The 20421-nt window shown below is 43.7% G+C and overlaps 3 non-coding genes across 3 annotated transcripts; 1 reads left to right on the plus strand and 2 right to left on the minus strand.

The window, feature by feature from the left end:
* Positions 1-19430: 19430 nt before the first annotated feature.
* TRNAW-CCA (transfer RNA tryptophan (anticodon CCA)) lies at positions 19431-19502 on the minus strand. Its single transcript has one exon. It is a non-coding gene; the product is annotated as a tRNA-Trp (tRNA).
* A 504-nt stretch (positions 19503-20006) lies between these two features.
* On the minus strand, positions 20007-20077 carry TRNAG-GCC (transfer RNA glycine (anticodon GCC)). The gene has a single exon. It is a non-coding gene; the product is annotated as a tRNA-Gly (tRNA).
* Positions 20078-20236: 159 nt separating this feature from the next.
* TRNAV-CAC (transfer RNA valine (anticodon CAC)) lies at positions 20237-20309 on the plus strand. The gene has a single exon. It is a non-coding gene; the product is annotated as a tRNA-Val (tRNA).
* Positions 20310-20421: the final 112 nt, after the last annotated feature.

A 20421-nucleotide genomic window follows, 5' to 3' on the forward strand; every position in this document is an offset into this window, starting at 1 on the left:
TGAACTGTGGACACCAGAACTGCACACAGCATTCCAGCGGCAGTCACACTGGTCTCAAGCTCCTACTTGAGATTCCCTGGTTTATGCATCCCAGGGAAGCATTAGTCCTTTTGGGGTCATTTTCAGATGATTATTCATCATGATCCCCAATGACACCTATCAAATTCACTTCTACTTATGGTCCAAGTAAGGCTATGGTAACCTCGGGTCTCCAGAAGTCAAAGGGAAATGCAGTAACCCACTACTCCCCCGTACTGCTTTTTATTTGTTGCAAAATTTCCTGTTCAGTTAGCATAGATTTGCAAGCTGAAAATGTTTCATCTGAGTGTTATGGATTTTTGTGCTCATCTGAGATAAAATAGGGAGTGTTGCACACCCAGACTGTATCTGCGGAAACCCGCATCTCTCAGGAGGATTCAGTGAATAGGCTGTCCAGTGTCCCACCTGGGGGAAGAAGGGCTAATTCACCTACTTTTTAAACCGACTTTTGCAGGGTATGCTTTTTCTAATTGCAGATGCAGTGGCGTGTCTTGCTTTCTCCCTCATGCTCCACATGTTCAGAATAACCTCTTACTCTTCTTTGTTTTTTAAATAGCTCTAGAGTTTCTGAAAGGCTGACAGGGCAGGGATAGCACAAACGTCTTCCCATCAGTCTGCTGAGTGGCTTTAGAAATTATCTTTGGAAGTACGAGAAGACTGCAGAATAGAACGTAGAGTAGGATGTACCCACAGGCTGGCCAATTGCTGGGTTATGTACAAAACAGCAGAAGAAAGGATGGTCCATGGGCTAGGATGTTAGCCTGGGCCATCAAAGACATGGGTTCAAATCTTTCATTGGTGACAGGCTTCTTGTAAGACCTTGGGCAAAGTGCTTAGTGTCCCAATTCCCAAACTGTAAAAATGACTGCATTTTCCTACTTCACAGCAGTGTTGTGGGGCTAATTACATTAGAGATTATAAAATGTTCAGTTCCTATAGTAAGGGGAGCCACATATAAGTACTTTAGATTGAAGACCTGATGTCAGCTGTTGCAAGGTAAAACAGATAGCTGCAGGTTTCCAACTCTCACCAATGAAAATTGACAAAGCCTTGTTTTTTTTAATGTATGCTGATTGTTGTTTTTAACCCCTTCACTGGTGTGCTCACCTGTAGCAAGAATCACCATAGATTTTGAGACTTCCATGGAAGGGGGACAACGTCAAATACTTCACCTTATACATGGGACAGCACCCTGGGTGATTCAGCAGTCAAGAAGGTAAAAACTTCCGCTGTCTGATATTGTTATGGGATGGGTTACTTTGTCTGGATCAAGGAAGAAGAAAATGTAAGCTTTTTCAGCCCCAGTCAAGAAATGAATTACACAATAAGGTGAATTTTCAACAGCAGAATAAATGTAAGGTTCCGGATAGATTAATATTTTTGCCAGATTGGACACTTGATAGAATGGGCTGTGCAGACTATTTGGAAATCTTGATTCAATAATATTTGTTAGGCACTCCCAGGTATTTGGGTGTGAGTGCCTTAGAAATGAAAATATATTATGATTATATAGCAAATTATTAGTTACAATAACCGTAATAATAAATAAGACAAGACGACACAAAAGGTCTGTTTCCTGAAAATCACAGGTGAGTGAAAGCACTCTTTGAAGCCAATGAAAATTGAGGGTTCTTGGCTCAAAGGATCTGATCCTTCATGTCTGAGACTGTAGGGAATTCACCACCTTGAAGCAAAAAGGGCCAAATGCCTTACTAAAAAGAAGGGAGGCCTTCAGTATTATGTACTTGGAGGGGACCCTACATGGGCAGATCTCCCCTCTCCATGTAAGGGGAGGAAGTGCTGACTCAGGGGCACTGCTCCCCCTTCACACTATGGAAGATGCTCCCTGGGACTCCATTGGGTTTAGTGGATAAGGAGGTGGAGACTGAACTCCATGGCATTGTTTCTTGAAAAGCCCCTTGATTTCCATGCAGAAATCCATATGGGAACTAGTGCAGCTTCATTGAATCATTTTTCTGTGGGTCCTCTCTGTGACTGCTAATGGGGCAGCTGTACGGGGACCCAGCCAGTGACAGGATGATTGGGGGTGGGGGGGAGGGAAGAGGACCAGTGGAGCCACATGGAGGGACATGTTGACAGGGGCTTTTATAGCAGATCAGGGAGCTCCTTCCCTGGCCCAGCATCTGTGGAGTTGGGGGACTTCCCACTAGAAAATTCTCCTTTTTTGCAAGGAGATTTTACAGGAAATCCAATGCAGGGAGGCTGATGGAGTTTTCCTGTTATCTGGCTGTAAAGCAGCTATTTGGATGACCTTATGTTGCCAGGACAATAACAATGACTACGACAAAGGATTTGTTGTCTAAGGCACTTGCTGATATTACAGTACATGCTCTGACACTTGCAAGAGTTATGATAAGACAAGCTGTACATTTAGTTCCCAAGCACTGCACATGTTTATAGCTATCACCTTTATATTACCCTCCTGCCAGAGAGGTCAGCACACAAAACTGCTCCTAAGCTCAGCGTTAAGACATTGACAATCACATTTGACTGAGTGGTGAGCACAGCTAAACTGCTCTGCTGTAGGACAGACAACAGGGCCCTTGGCAAAGGGAAAACCTGTAGTAACATGAAAAGGAAATAGAGTCGCCAGCATGTCAACTTGCTTCAAATAGCCCAATTTACCAACAGCCGTAGTCTGACAGTAACAAAGGTGAGGAATACATAGATTGGGACATTGGGAAGAAATAGTATTTCCTGTCCCCAAATAAAAAAGATTCCTGAAAAGACGCTCACATAAAATGGTGCTTCTGCTACCCAAGATAAATTGCCAGTAGGTATTGGAAAGACTTGTTTTGTCCCTTAATTGCTAGGGCCCAGTGGGGTTTACACTATACTAGGGATCCAAACTTAATTGTATTCCTATTTTGCTCTTGCATGCAGACAGATTCAGGAAAAGGGAGAGGCTGCAAGAGTCAATTAGGAGAGCTCCTTCTGCCAGTACGCAAGGAAAGGGGCTGTATTCCACACTGGCCCTGGAAATCAGTTAGTTAGCAGGATCTCTTGAGTTTTGTCTCAGCAGCAGTTTCTTTTGTTCCACTGCAGTTCTCTTTTGGTAAGCTTGTTCTTACTTTGTTCAGAGGAATAGCTGTGTGTGCGTCTAAAAAGCATGCTACATGATTTGAGAGTAATTCCCCAAAGCATGCTAGCATACAAATGATATTGCTCTGTTTTGGGCAATGATTGGATCAAATACTAGAATTTGTTTTATAAAGGATAAACTTGGCGAATTTCAGGAAGTCTGCTAGCTGGGGAGCCAGCTCACAAAAGTCATAAAAGTTGACTTACTGGTCATTTTTAAAGTACCAGAAAGTCAAGTCAGTCAGTGGGTGGGGGAAGGAAGCACTTAAATGTGGGGTTTTGAATAGATCAAAGTAACTAACTCAAGAATTGCACCTCTCATTAACATTCACCCATATCTTATGGCTAGACTCAGTACTGCCAACCCCAAGCATTCAGAAATCATGAGTCTAACATCCAAAATCCTGAGATTCTTTTCAATCTTATTTTTAAGCCAATTAAAAATAATTTTAGGTCTTTTTATTTGGTGTCATAGCCCTTAGAAGTTATATTTTCAAGCTTTTCTTTGCAACAGTGAGGGCTAGAAATCTGCTCTCTCATTTAATCACATGAATCCTGGATTGTGAGCTTTAAGTACACTATATCACAAAACGATGGAAAAACTGTATTAGAATACAGGGGAACTCATTACTAGGGCCTATGCCTAATCCACTAGATGAAAGCAGTCCCACCCAAGGCAGGTAATTTTCTCTTTCAGCCTATTTTCCCAGCTGTAAACAGGGACAATATTTACCACTGGTAAATTCTTGAATGCACGCAGTATTTAGCTATCAAATAATGGCAGAAGATCAATGTGGCTGCCATGAAAGACCCCAGCAAACAAGCAAAGTTGGTATAGACATTGGAGACTGAGTTATCTGATGTCCCAGAAAACTCCACAAATATTGAGTCAACCTGGTGGAAGTTCAGAGCCGTGACATAACACGGCATCCAAGGTTTGTGACTTTGTAAGGTTGAAACACCAAGACTGTTTTGATGAGAATGATCCTGAGACAGACCAGCTACAGGAGACCATGCATGCCCCACACAAGTCCTACTGCCTGGACAAGAAATCAGCAATGAAGGAGGCCAGGTACCATTGGCCAAACATACACTACAAATCTGATTAAGGCTAATGACGAATAACCACTGGGAGTAGAAGGCTGCAGGAAGCCATTGACAAGCATGACATGAAAGACTTCTATGAATGTCTCAGTGCTGTGTATGACCCCAAGTCAAGTGGTGCAGCCCCTGTCTTCACAGCAGATGGTAACCAGCTGCTCACAGACAAGTGATACTCTCTCTTGCTGGGCAAAGCACTTTGAAAGTCTCTTGAACTGTTAGTCCACTATATAGGATGAAGCCATGACTGCATCGTCCTATCCTAGAGGAGCTGTCCATGGACCCTTCTTTAGACAAGGTTATTAAGGCCATCAAGCAGCTGTCCATGGACATGTCTCCAGGCCCTGATGGCATTCCATCTGAAGTGTACAAGTGTGGAGGTACCCACCTGGTCAGGAAACTCACCAGCCTTTTCAAGACTATATGGGAACTGGATATCATGCCCTAGGAGTATAAGGATGCCTTCCTAATCCTGCTATACAAAAGGAAGGGAGGCATATCTAGCTGTGACAACCATCGCGGAATCTCACTGCTGCCTATACTGGGGAAGGTTCATGCACGGGTTGTCCTCCAGAGGCTTGTCTCTCACCTAGTGAACTCAGTGTATCCAGAGTCACAGAATGGCTTTCATGCTGGCCATGGCACTACAGACATGATTATCGCAGCCCAACAAATACAACAGAAGGCTCGTAAACAGAACAAAGAGCTGTACATGTTGTTGACCTGTCCAAGGTCTTTGACATGGTGAATCACGAGGGCCTCATAAACTCATTTTACTTGACAGACCCAGATGGAGAGGTATGTGCCATGAGGCTGTGTCCGCTTTTGAGGAGTGGCATGTGAGGTCTTTGCAGGAGAAGAGAGCACATCGTAAGACCAATACCTCAAACCCGCCCTTCAACAATGACTACACTTGCAAGACATGCAACCGCAATTGAAAATCCAGGGTTGGACTTGCTTCCCAGGTGAGAAGCCATAAAAACAAATAAACCAACAACTTAAGTCAATACTATCTAAACACCCATCCATTGAAGCAATGGGAGAATCCATCATCTTCAATGCCAGCCTCAATCACTTACTTCTCTGACAAGCACTTTCACACTTTCTCCTGGGCCACCCATTAAAACTGGGGGAAAAAAATCCCAGTTCAAGTTCATCGAGCCACCAAACTTATCCTCCAAGTCCCTCTTCAAAAATGCATGAATAAACTACAACTTGATAACAGCTAGGTAGATGGCAAATTATGATTATTGCTCTTGATTGGCTAAGAATTGTGCCCAGTTTATTATTTGTTACTCTGTCTGTCCCTCATGCCCCAACCCCTTCTTCATCTCATCCACTTATGTTTAGTCTTTTAGATTGTAAAATATATAGGGCTTGGAGTGTCATCTTCTATATATTTATAGAATTCCTAGCACAGAGGTTCAGACATGGCTGATGCCTCTAGGAGCCATCACAATAAAAAGAATCCATAAATATTTTCATGAGTTTACATATTTGAAAACTGATGCTCAAGAAGGCTATTGGACTTGTCTAGGGTGACACTGAGATCTAGGGTAGGGGTGGCCAACCTGTGTCTCCGGAGCCATATGCGGCTCTTCAGAAGTTAATACGCGGCTCCTTGTATAGGCACCGACTCCGGGGCTGGAGCTACAGGCACCAACTTTCCAATGTGCCAGGGGTGCTCACTGCTCAACCCCTGGCTCTGCCACAGGCCCTGCCCCCACTCCACCCCTTCCCGCCCCCTCCCTGAGCCTGCCATGCCCCTGCTCCTCCCCAGAGCCTCCTGCACGCCACGAAACAGTTGATCGGAAGGACGGAGGAGGAGGCACTGATTGGCAGGGCTGCTGGTAGGTGGGAGGCGCTGGGAGCTGGGGGTAGAGCTGATGGGGGGCTGCTGACGTATTACTGTGGCTCTTTGGCAATGTACATTGGTAAATTCTGGCTCCTTCTCAGAATCAGGTTGGCCACCGCTGGTCTAGGGTATTAGACTGCGTCAGGATACCTGAGCTCATAATGCTAGCTTTGACTAAAGTTGATTGAATAATATTTGTCATCCAATGTGCTGATATTACTATGGTTTTCAAATACATTATTCTACAACACCCCCAAAAATTATTGTTCACCCAGTTTTAGGATTAATAGTCTCACTGTGTAGTCCAAGCACTTAAAAGCAAGAAATTTGCTACTTCTCATGTAACAAACACATTAGTCTTATAAAGAAATGCATATTTCGATACAACACACTTAAATCTGACCCCAAATACACACTATTTATTCATCAGTAATCTCAAAATATAACCACATTTAAAATATCACAAAAATCCTTTGTGTGGAAAAAAAAATCTAGACCTGGTTCTTCAATGCTTTGCGGGGCCATTTTTGCCTGCGCAATGCGAGTGCAGAGTGGGTGTAAAATTCTACTCTTCTGATTTAATAGAGGTTTTACCTCCTCTGTGCATGGAGGTTATGGCTACCGAATGCACAAGACAAAGAATTGGGCTCTCTGTATGTATCTGTTAATGCATTGTCCAGACTTGTATGTAAATCCACATACATAAATAAGTTTACCATTAAGTAATGATATTCTGTGTTCTTTCTGTTGAACTCCATCTGTTTTCAAGAAATAGCACTGTTATCTACCAAAAATTACTGTTCATTTATAAATATATTAACTTATATTTTCTATTTAACATACCCCCCAGATTAAAAAATACATTAATAAAATGCAACAATTTGTGGGTCAGAGTTAAGGGTGTTGTTTTGTGTTGACATGGATTTCTTTATACTGGTAAGAATGTGTTATTTATGATGTGGGCAATGTAAGGTTTGTTAACTATTCATTTCCTTGCTTTCATGGGCTTGGGTTTGTAAAAGATTTTGCATGTGAAAGTCAATGAGCTTAGAGCTTTTTGATTTGGTAATTAAAAGTTGCAATTCGTATTTTACCCAAATAAAATGCCTGTATCTGGATTCCTTTCACTGGAAGAGTCTTCTCAGTTTCTGAAATCCTGACTCTCCCTCAAAGTGTACCTGTAGCTTCTCACTAGCTGCAACTCTGGTTTCAGCTCCCTTCCATAGGCTAGACCTCAGATCCTGTGTTCTCTGCTGTCCCTTTCCTCTGGAAGTTGGAACCTGGATCTACTCTGGATTTCTCAATGACTCACTTTAGTATCTTTGTCTTGTCATCACAAGATAGTGACTCATCTCAGGGCTGCAGGACTCCATTTTATGACGTGGATCTAGTGTGATATTGAACTAAACTAGTTTCAATCCTTGGTATTAGATTGTGGCTCAGCTGTAATAAGGAATGGTCCTGTAAGACTGGAAAAAGGAAAGAGAGAATCAGAATGAAGAGGCTCAGTATTTCTAGGCTTTAAAAATCTTTAAAAAAGGGAAGAAGGAGGATCCTGGGAACTACAGGCCAGTCAGCCTCACCTCAGTCCCTGGAAAAATCATGGAGCAGGTCCTCAAAGAATCAATCCTGAAGCACTTGCATGAGAGGAAAGTGATCAGGAACAGCCAGCATGGATTCACCAAGGGAAGGTCATGCCTGACTAATCTAATCACCTTTTATGACGAGATTACTGGTTCTGTGGATGACGGGAAAGCAGTGGATGTATTGTTTCTTGACTTTAGCAAAGCTTTTGACACGGTCTCCCACAGTATTCTTGTCAGCAAGTTAAGGAAGTATGGGCTGGATGAATGCACTATAAGGTGGGTAGAAAGCTGGCTAGATTGTCGGGCTCAACGGGTAGTGATCAATGGCTCCATGTCTAGTTGGCAGCCGGTATCAAGTGGAGTGCCCCAAGGGTCGGTCCTGGGGCCGGTTTTGTTCAATATCTTCATAAATGATCTGGAGGATGGTGTGGATTGCACTCTCAGCAAATTTGCGGATGATACTAAACTGGGAGGAGTGGTAGATACGCTGGAGGGGAGGGATAGGATACAGAAGGACCTAGACAAATTGGAGGACTGGGCCAAAAGAAATCTGATGAGGTTCAATAAGGATAAGTGCAGGGTCCTGCACTTAGGATGGAAGAACCCAATGCACAGCTACAGACTAGGGACCGAATGGCTAGGCAGCAGTTCTGCGGAAAAGGACCTAGGGGTGACAGTGGACGAGAAGCTGGATATGAGTCAGCAGTGTGCCCTTGTTGCCAAGAAGGCCAATGGCATTTTGGGATGTATAAGTAGGGGCATAGTGAGCAGATTGAGGGACGTGATCGTTCCCCTCTATTCGACATTGGTGAGGCCTCATCTGGAGTACTGTGTCCAGTTTTGGGCCCCACACTTCAAGAAGGATGTGGATAAATTGGAGAGAGTCCAGCGAAGGGCAACAAAAATGATTAGGGGACTGGAACACATGAGTTATGAGGAGAGGCTGAGGGAGCTGGGATTGTTTAGCCTGCAGAAGAGAAGAATGAGGGGGGATTTGATAGCTGCTTTCAACTACCTGAAAGGGGGTTCCAAAGAGGATGGCTCTAGACTGTTCTCAATGGTAGCAGATGACAGAACGAGGAGTAATGGTCTCAAGTTGCAGTGGGGGAGGTTTAGATTGGATATTAGGAAAAACTTTTTCACTAAGAGGGTGGTGAAACACTGGAATGCGTTACCTAGGGAGGTGGTAGAATCTCCTTCCTTTGAGGTTTTTAAGGTCAGGTTTGACAAAGCCCTGGCTGGGATGATTTAACTGGGAATTGGTCCTGCTTCGAGCAGGGGGTTGGACTAGATGACCTTCTGGGGTCCCTTCCAACCCTGATATTCTATGATTCTAGGCTAGTTCTGAAGCCTCAGTGAATTTTTGCACTATTCCCTTCTGCACCTTTAACTCCAGCCTGCAGAAGCCTAGCGTGATGCTTATAAGCATCAATCTTGGTCTCTCAAATACTAATTTTATAGCTATAGAAAGGTATAGTTTTTAGCATGTTTTAAAATGTTATGAGAACCACAAATTCCTTCCTGCATTAACAATATGTTGCTGTTTCATTCTTGTTATGATAAAACGTAACAACTGTTAGTGAAAAGCTGTTTTTGTTTGAAGCTGTTTTCAGTTAACAATGTGGAACCATGCAATGGAATATTTAAGAGATTCCTGATAAATCTTTCCCATTGGGCCTCCTTCAGATAGAAGCCATGCAGACCTTAATGGAGAGATTATAGTCATGGCCAGACTTCCCATGGTCTCAGTCCATGAATATAACATTTCTTAAAACAAGTCTTATGCTTGTAAAAGGGGCTGGACTGTAACATAAGAACATAACAATTGCCAGATTGGATCAAACCCAAGGTCCATCTGTCCAGTAGCCTGTTTCTGACAGTGGGCAGCACGAGGTATATTAAAGGAAGGTTTTCATAGATTCCAAGGCTAGAAAGGACCATTATGGTAATCTAGTCTGACCTCCTTATAACACAGGCCATAAAACTTCCCCACAATAATTTCTAGAGCAAAATTGCCTGTGATGGAGAATACATTATGAACATGGTAAGTTGTTCCAATGGTTAGTTACCCTCACCATTAAAAATTTAATCCTTTATTTCCAGACTGAATTTGTCTAGCTTCAGCTGCCAGCCATTGGCTCTTGTTATACTTTCCTCTGCCAGATTGAAGAGCCCATTATCAAATATTTGTCCCTCCATGTAGGCACTTACAGACTGTAATCAAGCCACTATATTAACTTTCTTTTTGAATCAGTGACACCAGAACTAAACACAGTATTCCAGAAGTGGTCGCACCAGTGCCATATAGAATAACCTCAATACACCTACGCAAGATTCCCTGGTTTATGAATCCAAGGATCTCATTAGCTCTCTTGGCCACAGCACCACACCAGGAGCTTATATCCAGCTGATTACCTACTACAACCTCCAAATCTGTTTCAGAGTCACTGCTTCCGAGGATGGACTCCCCCCATCCAAAGAGGATGGCTCTAGACTGTTCTCAATGGTAGCAGATGACAGAACGAGGAGTAATGGTCTCAAGTTGCAGTGGGGGAGGTTTAGATTGGATATTAGGAAAAACTTTTTCACTAAGAGGGTGGTGAAACACTGGAATGCGTTACCTAGGGAGGTGGTAGAATCTCCTTCCTTAGAGGTTTTTAAGGTCAGGCTTGACAAAGCCCTGGCTGGGATGATTTAACTGGGAATTGGTCCTGCTTCGAGCAGGGGGTTGGACTAGATGACCTCCTGAGGTCCCTTCCAACCCTGATATTCTATGATTCATTCACTAGAAACACCTGCCCAGTGATGATTCTCCATTTCAATTACATGTTGAGACCTATCAGTTAGCCAGCTTTTACTCCATTTAATGTGTGCTAGCTTATTTTTATACTGTTTTAGATTTTTTTTTAAAACAAAACATCACATGGTTGCAAGTCAAATACCTTACAGAAGTCTAAGTGTATTACATCAACACTCTTATGTTTATCAACCAAACTTGTAATCTCTCACACACACAACCCGACAGTAGGCAGATAGAAATTAGGAAGAGACTAATAGCTAGAGATTGGTTTAAAGCCTGAAGCAGGAGGTTTTAGATCCCTTCCAAAATTTGACTGGGTTGGAAGCCTTGTGGGGAGGGGTGTGTGTGGGGTTTTGTTTTTTTGTTTTTTTTTAAAAGGCACAGAACAGCTATTGCATAGGCATTGGGCTTTTCCTCACACTGCATTTTTGAGTTACCTTTAGAGGTAATTACTTCTGATATTGCCAACAAGCAGTTTAGTTAGTTCCATTTGTGAGGGTAGTTTTTTGCAGTGTGCCTTGTAGTCCAGATTTCCAATGGAATCATCTAATTTCACCCAGGATATCAAACAATGTAAGATTAGGTGATTTTTGCTTTCTACTGACCTGTGCTGGATGTGATCTTCTTACTGACCTTAGCACATTCTGTAATAATTTTAATTGTTTTGTTCACTGAAACTGTAATGCATGTCCAAGCGGTAAGTGTTTTCCTAGGCTGTTGATCGGTTATTGCTGAAAATGCTTTGCATCAAGACCTCCATTCTACTCCCATATTAGGGCTGCTGCTTTCTGTGTAACTTTTACTGGCCACCCAGCCGCTCTCAAAGTACGTAACATTCTGCTTGGTACAAAAGACAAGCTTAGCAGCTGGGAAGGACTGTTATAAGCCACATTCACTGTAGCCTTTCCAGAGGTTTCCCCCCCTTCACACACTATTTTTTTCATCCCTGTTTACAAACAAATCTCATCTTCCTTAGAATCGTTTAACAAAATGTTTGTGTTGTGTTAAACTCATCAGTGCCACCTACCTGACTTTAAAAGCTGCTCCCTCTAAATCCTTTCCCCCTCGATCTGAAGAGAGTCAGTTCAACAGTACAAAATTGCCTTCTATCCCAAGAAGCTCAGAAATAAATATAAACACAGAGGTGCTAACAGTGCAGCCCCTGGGCAGAATGTATCCTGCGGAGTTCCAAACTGTGGATTGCAATTGCCTTTTCCAAGTGACTGAAGACAAATCTGATGAAACTGCATCTTTTATTACTAGGGAACTCAAAACAAGAACATCAACTCATTTTGTAGATGAGGATAGAAATACCAAGAAAATATGGTTGCATATATTTAATTTTGATTACACATTTTAAAGTTACTGTGACATTATTGACATAAACTGTGACCGCATAGATCATTGTTGCAACCACTGTTATATATTTGCAACAAATATTGGACAAAGGTTGTCATGTGAAGTGTCTATGTAAAGGTTATGATTGTGCTATCTGTATGTGTGTATCATTTTTGTAGTTGAAGTTATTAATATTGGCTATGTACTTGTATCTCAATGTGTTTGATTCTAAGTAGTGTAGCAGATTAAGACTCACTGGTGCGGCACCTCCTGCTGGTCATCTTGGGAATTAGCTCTTGTCCAGCTCAGAGCACTCTCTGCAGGCCAGTATCTTACATGCCTTAGGGCCCCTATGTCCCTCCCAGACCCTAGTGCCCCCTACCCTGGGGTTCTGCCCACTACAGTACCCCCACATTCTGGGTCTCCCCTTCCAGGGGAACCCCCAACCCTCTACACCCACCTTGCCTCAGTGGCTACTGCCAGTTGTTATCTAGCCCCCTCTCACTGGGGCAAACTGCAGTCTATAATGGCCACTCATCATTGGCAAAGGGGCTGGACCAGCTGCCTCTACCTATCCCCAGGCTGCACCTCTGCAACCCCAGTACCTGCTTTGGCCTTTAGCAAGGCCTCAGCCTGCAGATTTGCCAGGCTGGAGCTCTCTAGCGCCTCTTGACTTTCCCCAGCACTGCTCTGCTCCCAGTACCTTAAGCTCCCAGACAGACAAACAGCTCCCTCTCTCTCCACAGCACACAAGAGAGAGACACTCTCTAGTTTCTAGCCCTGCAGCTCTTTTATAGGGTCCAGCTTCGCACTGATTGGCTGCCTCCCAGCCTTTTCGTATTGGCTCCCACCCCCAGCCCTCTCCAAAGGCTGGCCTTTAACCCTTTCAGGGCCGGAGCGGGGTGGCCACCCCACTACAGTAGCATTAGTGAAGCATTTGGTCAGCTTCTTGAGAAAGGAATTTGCAGATTAAGTGCCCAATCAGGAAACACTTAATTGACAATAGACCCTGGGAGACTCCAATCCACATAAGAAGTCTTCCTGGGAATGTTCAAGGTAGCATGTGAGCAGTGGCTGCTCTCCCTGTAAAAGAACTGAGTCATGCACAGACATGTCACTTGCCCGTGTGACTCCAAACTCCATCTTGCTGCTGTGATTTTCCACAGTAAGAACAAAGGGGTGTCCTTCCACATGGCAGAGACTTTTAAAAGGCAGCTGCATCTCCTCCATTTTGTCTTCCATCCTGCTTTTTCCTCTGGAGCTAGAAACTGAAGCTCTGAACAAAGGACTGAATGACCCATCCAAGCTGTGGATGTACTCCAGAGACTAAATTTGAACCTGCAGTTTATTCCATTATTGCTACAAGCCTGAATCAAGAACTTTGCCATTACTGTATGTAATTGATTCTATTTAACCAATTCTAACTCTCATCTATATTTCTTTCTTTTCATGAATAAACCTTTAGATTTTAGATTCTAAAGGATTGGCAACAGTGTGATTTGTGGGTAAGATCTGACTTGTATATTGACCTGGGTCTGGGGCTTGGTCCTTTGGGACCGAGAGAACCTTTTTTCTTTTACTGGGGTATTGGTTTCCATAACCTGTGTCATAAATATAAAGGGAAGGGTAAACACCTTTAAAATCCCTCCGGGCCAGAGGAAAAACTTTTTCACCTGTAAAGGGTTAAGAAGCTAGGATAACCTCACTGGCACCTGACCAAAATGACCAATGAGGAGACAAGATACTTTCAAAGCTGGAGGGGGGGAGAAACAAAGGTTCTCTCGGTCCGTGTGTTGTTTTTTTGCCAGGAACAGAAAAGGAATGGAGTCTTAGAACTTAGTAAGCAATCTAGTTAGATATGCGTTGGATTCTGTTTTGTTTAAATGGCTGATAAAATAAGTTGCGCTGAATGGAATGTATATTCCTGTTTTTGTGTCTTTTTGTAACTTAAGGTTTTGCCAAGAGGGATTTTCTATGTTTTGAATCTGATTACCCTGTAAGGTATTTACCATCCTGATTTTACAGAGGTGATTCTTTTACTTTTTCTTCAATTAAAATTCTTCTTTTAAGAACCTAATTGCTTTTTCATTGTTCTTAAGATCCAAGGGTTTGGGTCTGTGTTCACCTCTGCAAATTGGTGAGGATTTTATCAAGCCTTCCCCGGGAAAGGGGGTGTAGGGTTTGGGGAGGATTTTGGGGAGAAAGATGTTTCCAAGCGGGCTCTTTCCCTGTTATATATTCGTTAGACGCTTGGTGGCAGCAATAAAGTCCAAGGGCAAAAGGTAAAATAGTTTGTACCTTGTTTCAACCTAAGCTGGTAAAAATAAGCTTAGGGGGTTTTCATGCAGGTCCCCACATCTGTACCCTAGAGTTCAGAGTGGGGAAGGAACCTTGACAACCTGTCATCCCCATAAGGAGCGGTGTTGGTGGGGATACAAGGGAACTGAGTATTTGCGGGAATTGCTTGTATGATTTCTCATCAGTCAATGGGGTAAAACCAAAGTCTTCTCTGTTTAGCTGGTTTGGTGTGCTTTAGTAATATAGGACACCCAGCTTTGGGCTGTGACTGCCCTGCTCTAAGCAATTTGTCTTGAATTGATACTCTCAGTAGTGTCCCACCAAAGGCAGCATCGTTACAGTTACATACAAAGTTGTTTCAGTGCTTAGGCACCTGGCAAATTGATTGCTCCACATGTATTACAGTAGAGTGGGAACAGCACCATAGGTAAGGTTGCACCAGACTTAATTTTTTCGTCCAACGTACTTATTTTCACAGATGTCCACTCCTTATTTTTTCAATAAAAAGCATTTCCTATTGTTTTCATTTAATCCGATTTCCTTAAGAATGTAAGTTAGAAATGATATTTTGGTTTGTTGTGTTGCCAACTGCAAACAGTCAGAAATCATGAGTCAGGCCTCAAAAACCATAAGACTTTAAAAGATAATAAAATTTGGGTTCTTTTTATTTGCCTTCTGGTTTTTGAGTTATTAGGTGATGAGTATAGTATAAAAAACTATATACATAGATATTCAGGTTACATTTTCAAGCTTTTTTCCACAAGCAGGTGGGTACAAAATATAGTTTAAAAGAAAATGAAAGTTAATATCTTCACATGATCACCCATCTCCAGGAGCAGGGGTTTAAGAAAAACATCTAGTGTCATGAATTGGCAACACTACGTTGTTAGATATTATTAGCTATCATGCCACCTCGCTGACAGGTACAATTTCATAAGGTCCTTGACATTTAGTCTTTTTAGAGGATGTTTCAAAATTTTGGGGTTTCCATGATTAGTCAAGGCTATAAGGCCCCAAACTTGCAAATATTGACATACATTTGTACACCTCTGAGCTGTCTGACCAGGATCAATGCCAACCCAGAGTCTATTTCAGGCCCTTGCCTCAGGGAACAATTTATTAAAAAAACGTGGGCAAAATACCAACAAGGGCAACAGTTCCCAGAGGCTTTCCCCTGACTACTCTCAGCCAGTGTCCTGACCCAGGGACTCCTACTAATTCTCACTCCCCAGTGTCGGACAACAGAACACATACACACATCCACCCCTCTCTTCCAGGCTTTTATAAGGACAGGTTCTCTTCATGCTTTTACCTGACCCCTAAGCCAACAGCCTCAACTGGGAGGCTGCTGATCATGGGCGGTGGTAATGGAGGCTTGGGGAGGCTAAGCCTCCACCAACCTCAGTTACTGTTCTCTGCCACGGTCCTGGGGCCAGGCTGTAGCAGGGCTCAGGCCTCCTCTGGGTGGCTGGGGCTCGGGGCAGTGCACATGGGTGGGCTGGGGCTTGGGGTGGCTTAGCCAGGCCAGCTGGGGCTCCTCTGTCCACGGTGGGGGGCTCAGGGCTCCTCTGGCTCTGGTGGGCGAGAGTGGAGGGCAGAAGGGGTGGAGTGAGGGCAGGGCCTCGGGTGAAAGGGGTGGGGCTGGTGGCTAGCCTCCCTGAATGGGGGGTTCATGGGCCGCCCATGCAGCTGATAACTCACAAGGTGAAATGAGCCCGTTTCCCTTTAAAGGGGCTAGTCACCCTGTGAACAGTACTTAACGTTAAAACACAAGTAGCCCCATTGAAGCCAGTGGGGCTATTTAGTCACATGCAAAATTAAGCACGTGTGTAAATGTTTGAAGGGCCTAAGAATACTAAGGGTGTGTACAAGTATATTCCATCCCCCTACAGGGAACATGAAAGAAGAGACTTATCAAATGAACTCTAACTTATTTTTTAAGGCTGGGATTTCCAATGGCTCTCAGGGTTTTAGTTGCCCTGCTGCCATTGAAGTCCAGTGAGTTTGATGCCTAATCCCCTAAAGTGTCTTTGAAAATCCCAACAAAAAATTTACTGAAAGATACAAATGCACAGAAAAGAGTGGGGAGGAAGGGGGCAAATCACACTGAACATTGAGCAACAGACCAATGTATTTTCATTGGTTTCAGAGTAAAAGCCGTGTTAGTCTGTATTTGCAAAAAGAAAAGGAGTACTTGTGGCACCTTAGAGACTAACCAATTTATTTGAGCATAAGCTTTCGTGAGCTACCGCTCACTTCATCGGATGCATACTGCGGAAAGTGTAGAAGATCTTTTTATATACACACAAAGCATGAAAAAATACCTCCTCCCACCCCACTCTCCTGCTGCTAATAGCTTATCTAAAGTGATCACATTGTAAGGAGAGTGATCACTTTAGATAAGCTATTAGCAGCAGGAGAGTGGGGTGGGAGGAGGTATTTTTTTATGCTTTGTGTGTATATAAAAAGATCTTCTACACTTTCCGCAGTATGCATCCGATGAAGTGAGCTGTAGCTCACGAAAGCTTATGCTCAAATAAATTGGTTAGTCTCTAAGGTGCCACAAGTACTCCTTGTATTTTCATTGTCGTTCTTTATGCTTAATTCATTGTTGGAGTCTGATACAAGTTCTTGTTCATTCTATGCAATCCTGCAGTCTTTGATCCCACCCTCACCCCAAACTCCCACTGACTAGTGTAGGAGTTTTAAATGCATAAGGACTATGATCAGGCCTATTGTAGCAATGGTTTGATTCTCTTAATGAAAGGATCATTGTTTCTCATTACTACTATATGGGCCTTAATTCAGACAAACACCCCCATTCATGAAAGCACTTAAGCACAGGCACAAGATTATTAAAAGCATCTAAGTGATTTAGGAACATGTATCCTTGTGCTTCTAAATCACTTACGTGCTTTTGAAAATCACACACACGCTTAAAATTAAGCATATGCTGAAGTCCCTTTGAAGTAAATAAGAATTAAGTGCTTCTCTGAATTAGTACTGTGCAATCTTACTGAATATTACTATCATGTGTCTATTACTGAGTTGAAAAGATCAATTTTACTTTGCAAGCATTACACAGTGTTTGAATTACTTAGTTATTGTACATTAGAACAACTGTTCATATCTTTTATAATTTGCATTTTGAAACTGTCCCTTCCTTTTCTGGGAGAAGATTCAGATCGAATAACTGGCGGTGACTGAGAAAATTGGGATAAATATTCAAACCCATTGTTGGCGAAGATAATTTCTGCAAATAAAGAGTGTATTTAATATATTACAGAAAGCAAAACAAACAAATGTGGAACATTAAACTAAACATCACATGTTTTACGTCCTGAAAGGTACTCCTCATCCGTAACTGATGCCTAGGGCTCTGTTTGTATTTGAAATTACACATTTAATTGTGTGGTTCTACACCCAGATAATCCATTTGGCTGAAAGCTGGCAGCATCAAATGCTTGTTCTGGCCCATTTAGTTCTACTGAGACCAGAAGGGATGGGTGGCCAATCTCTTCACCACTAGAATCATAAAGCTGGATCCTTTTGTTGCTTGTTGGTTTTTGTGTTGATTTTAAGAAGTTAACCTAGCCTAGAGCACATCCTTCTTAAACAAAGAAAAGTCCGGTTTATATACCAGGGTTCTCAACATACTTTTCTGGGAGGTTAACAGCAGGTGGTTGGAAGGAGGGTTTATTACCTGGAGCAGTTATTTATTAATGAGAACTTGAAAACAATTAGTTGCAAAAACACAAATCTTATAAATGGAGCTGGATGGGAAACAGTTTTCCCATCCTGCAAAAATGTAGGGTTTTTTTTTATTGTTTCACATCTGGATAAAACCAAGACCTTTTGCAGTTCTTCACTAAAACCTAGAGTAGGAGCCTGTCCCCCCATGCAGAACAGTCCAGTGGTTAGACCACTCACTTGGAGTGTGGGAGAACCAGATTCCACTCCCTGCTCTGCCTGATTCAGAGCAGCAGCTGGAAGCTGGGTCTCCCACATCTCAGGTGAGTGCTCTTACCACCAGGTGGGTATTGTCTCTCTCTTTGGCTTTGACCAGAAATTTCCTCCTGCACATGAAAAACCTTCCCAATGAAAGTTGTTGAGAAACGGATACATTTCCACACACACAAAATAATTTAGATGAAAAACCATTTGTTGGAAAATTCCTAGCCAGCTCTGGTCATAAACAGTTTTAAATACTTTCAGTTGAAATACTGTTTTAAATACTTTCATATTTCAGGCCCTTTGAATATACTAACAGTGGTTAGCTCTGGTAGCAGGTGCGAGAAAAGCTTCTCCTAAGGCCTATTATTTTTTCCTAATGGCTCATTGCCCTGAACAGGCCCTTCCCCACCCACTATCTGGATTGAAAGCATTTTGTCTAGTGGGTGTTACTGAGGCAAAACTACATTTAAAATACAGATACATAGTCAATATTCATAACTCCAGATATAAAAATGATACATGCCACCTCACATGACTTATCTTGCATAAAATACATTATAATTATGTCATAATCACATCAAAATAATGTCACTGGGAAGAATATGGGGTGCAGTGTCACACTGGGTATCTCCATTAGGTCTTCCCTTCTTCTTATAGAACTAGATGCTCCTCTCTTCTTCTGTGCTCTCCCACCTTCAGTTAGTGCCTGCTGTGCCCCCTCTTTGGTTTCCAGCTCAGCAAACTTGTTCCTGAGCTCTATTTCTCCTTCACTAGACTGTCTTTTCCTCAGCCTGGTTCTCGTAGACACATGCTTCCACAGACCACTTTCCTGCCCAAGCAGACTCCTCCCTCCCCAGTCCAGCTTGCATCTGTGAGTCTCGACTCGTCCCTTCCTCCTCCTCTTGCCTTTTCTCCATTATCTGCTCAAACCCACTTCAAAATTAAACCATAGGTTCTACCTGCGTCTCTGAACCTCAGATCTTCTCTTCTATTGTAGGCCAAAAGCCTAATGGGGAGAAAATGTCTCGAGTAAATAGTACTCCATTTTGCTTATTTTGGTAGCCTTGAGTTAGTAAGAAGAAAATGTTTTGGCTTTATTCTTTGCTCCATGTATTAATTATTGCTTTTAGAAGGACAGAAATGTTATGGCTCCAGTTCTTGCCTTTGAAATTATTTACTGGTTTGTGAGTGAGTGAAGAATGTATGACATGCTAGGAGACACCAGCACTGATGGACTGGATGGTCGAGCGGGGAGTGGAGAAACTGAGAGGCACTAACCTTATTATCAGAATCACCCGGATGGCAGATTGACAACCCTAATGAAAAGGCATACGCACCAAGGCCAAGACATAGAATGTGACCCCGATGTGATTTGAACACACAACCTTCTGATCTGGAGTCAGATGCGCTACCCTTGCGCCACGAGGCCAGCTGGTGGTGGGAAGAGCGTGTGGTGGCTGGGAGAGTGGGGGTGGAAGGGCAGACTGATTTCCTCCGTGTTGCGTGAGCCAGGACTTACCGTGCGCACTATCCAAGCAAGCCGCTGGGATTGAACCACGTCCAGGGGCCTTGAGAAGTGACCCGTCGGGCCCTTCCCTCAGGGTGAAGCAGGCTCCTGAGCCGCACGAAGGTTGACCTGGTGGCTGATGGTTTCCCAGCCCACGCGTGTGCACGTGCTGCGGCCCCAGCTGAGGAGCGGGAAGGGGCTGAATACTGCCCCTGAAACGGCAGGCTTCTCAGCAAGCTGCTCCTGGCCCCGCGGCAGGGCTCCTCAAAATGAAAGGAAAGGGCAAAGAACAGAAGCACCCCTGCCAAGAGGCCCCTTGGAGAAGCTGAGGAAATAAAGTGCACCTTGGCGCTCAGAGGCGTAGTGCGGGGAACTGCTGGAGAGCCAGGCACACCAAAAGAGACGGGGCCCTGGCAAGAAAATGGCTGCATTGGCCGTGAATCGAACACGGGCCTCCCGCATGGCAGGCGAGAATTCTACCACTGAACCACCAATGCCCTGCTCCTTTGTGCTTGCAAGCGGAGGCGGTGCTTTCCGCCAAGCCCTTCGGCCAACGCTGGCCAGGCTCCTTCTGCCTCTGGCCGGGGCCTGAGGTGGCCTGTGGACAACCAAAGGGGGTTGCTCCAGGACCTACACCCAGCAGTGGCTGGCCCTTGGTTTCTGAAGTGTAGCGGTGATCACGTTCGCCTCACACGCGAAAAGTCCCTGGTTCAAAACCAGGCAGAAACAGCCCGGCTTCAGCTTTTGCTTTTGCTCCTGCTCCTGACGAAGCGGAGGGAAAACAGGCTTCCACAAGGGGCGCGAGCGGGTGCTCGGGGGCGCTCAGACGCCGAGTTGCGTC

Source organism: Lepidochelys kempii, chromosome 3 (assembly GCF_965140265.1).
Source record: "Lepidochelys kempii isolate rLepKem1 chromosome 3, rLepKem1.hap2, whole genome shotgun sequence".
NCBI classification, from domain to species: domain Eukaryota; kingdom Metazoa; phylum Chordata; order Testudines; family Cheloniidae; genus Lepidochelys; species Lepidochelys kempii.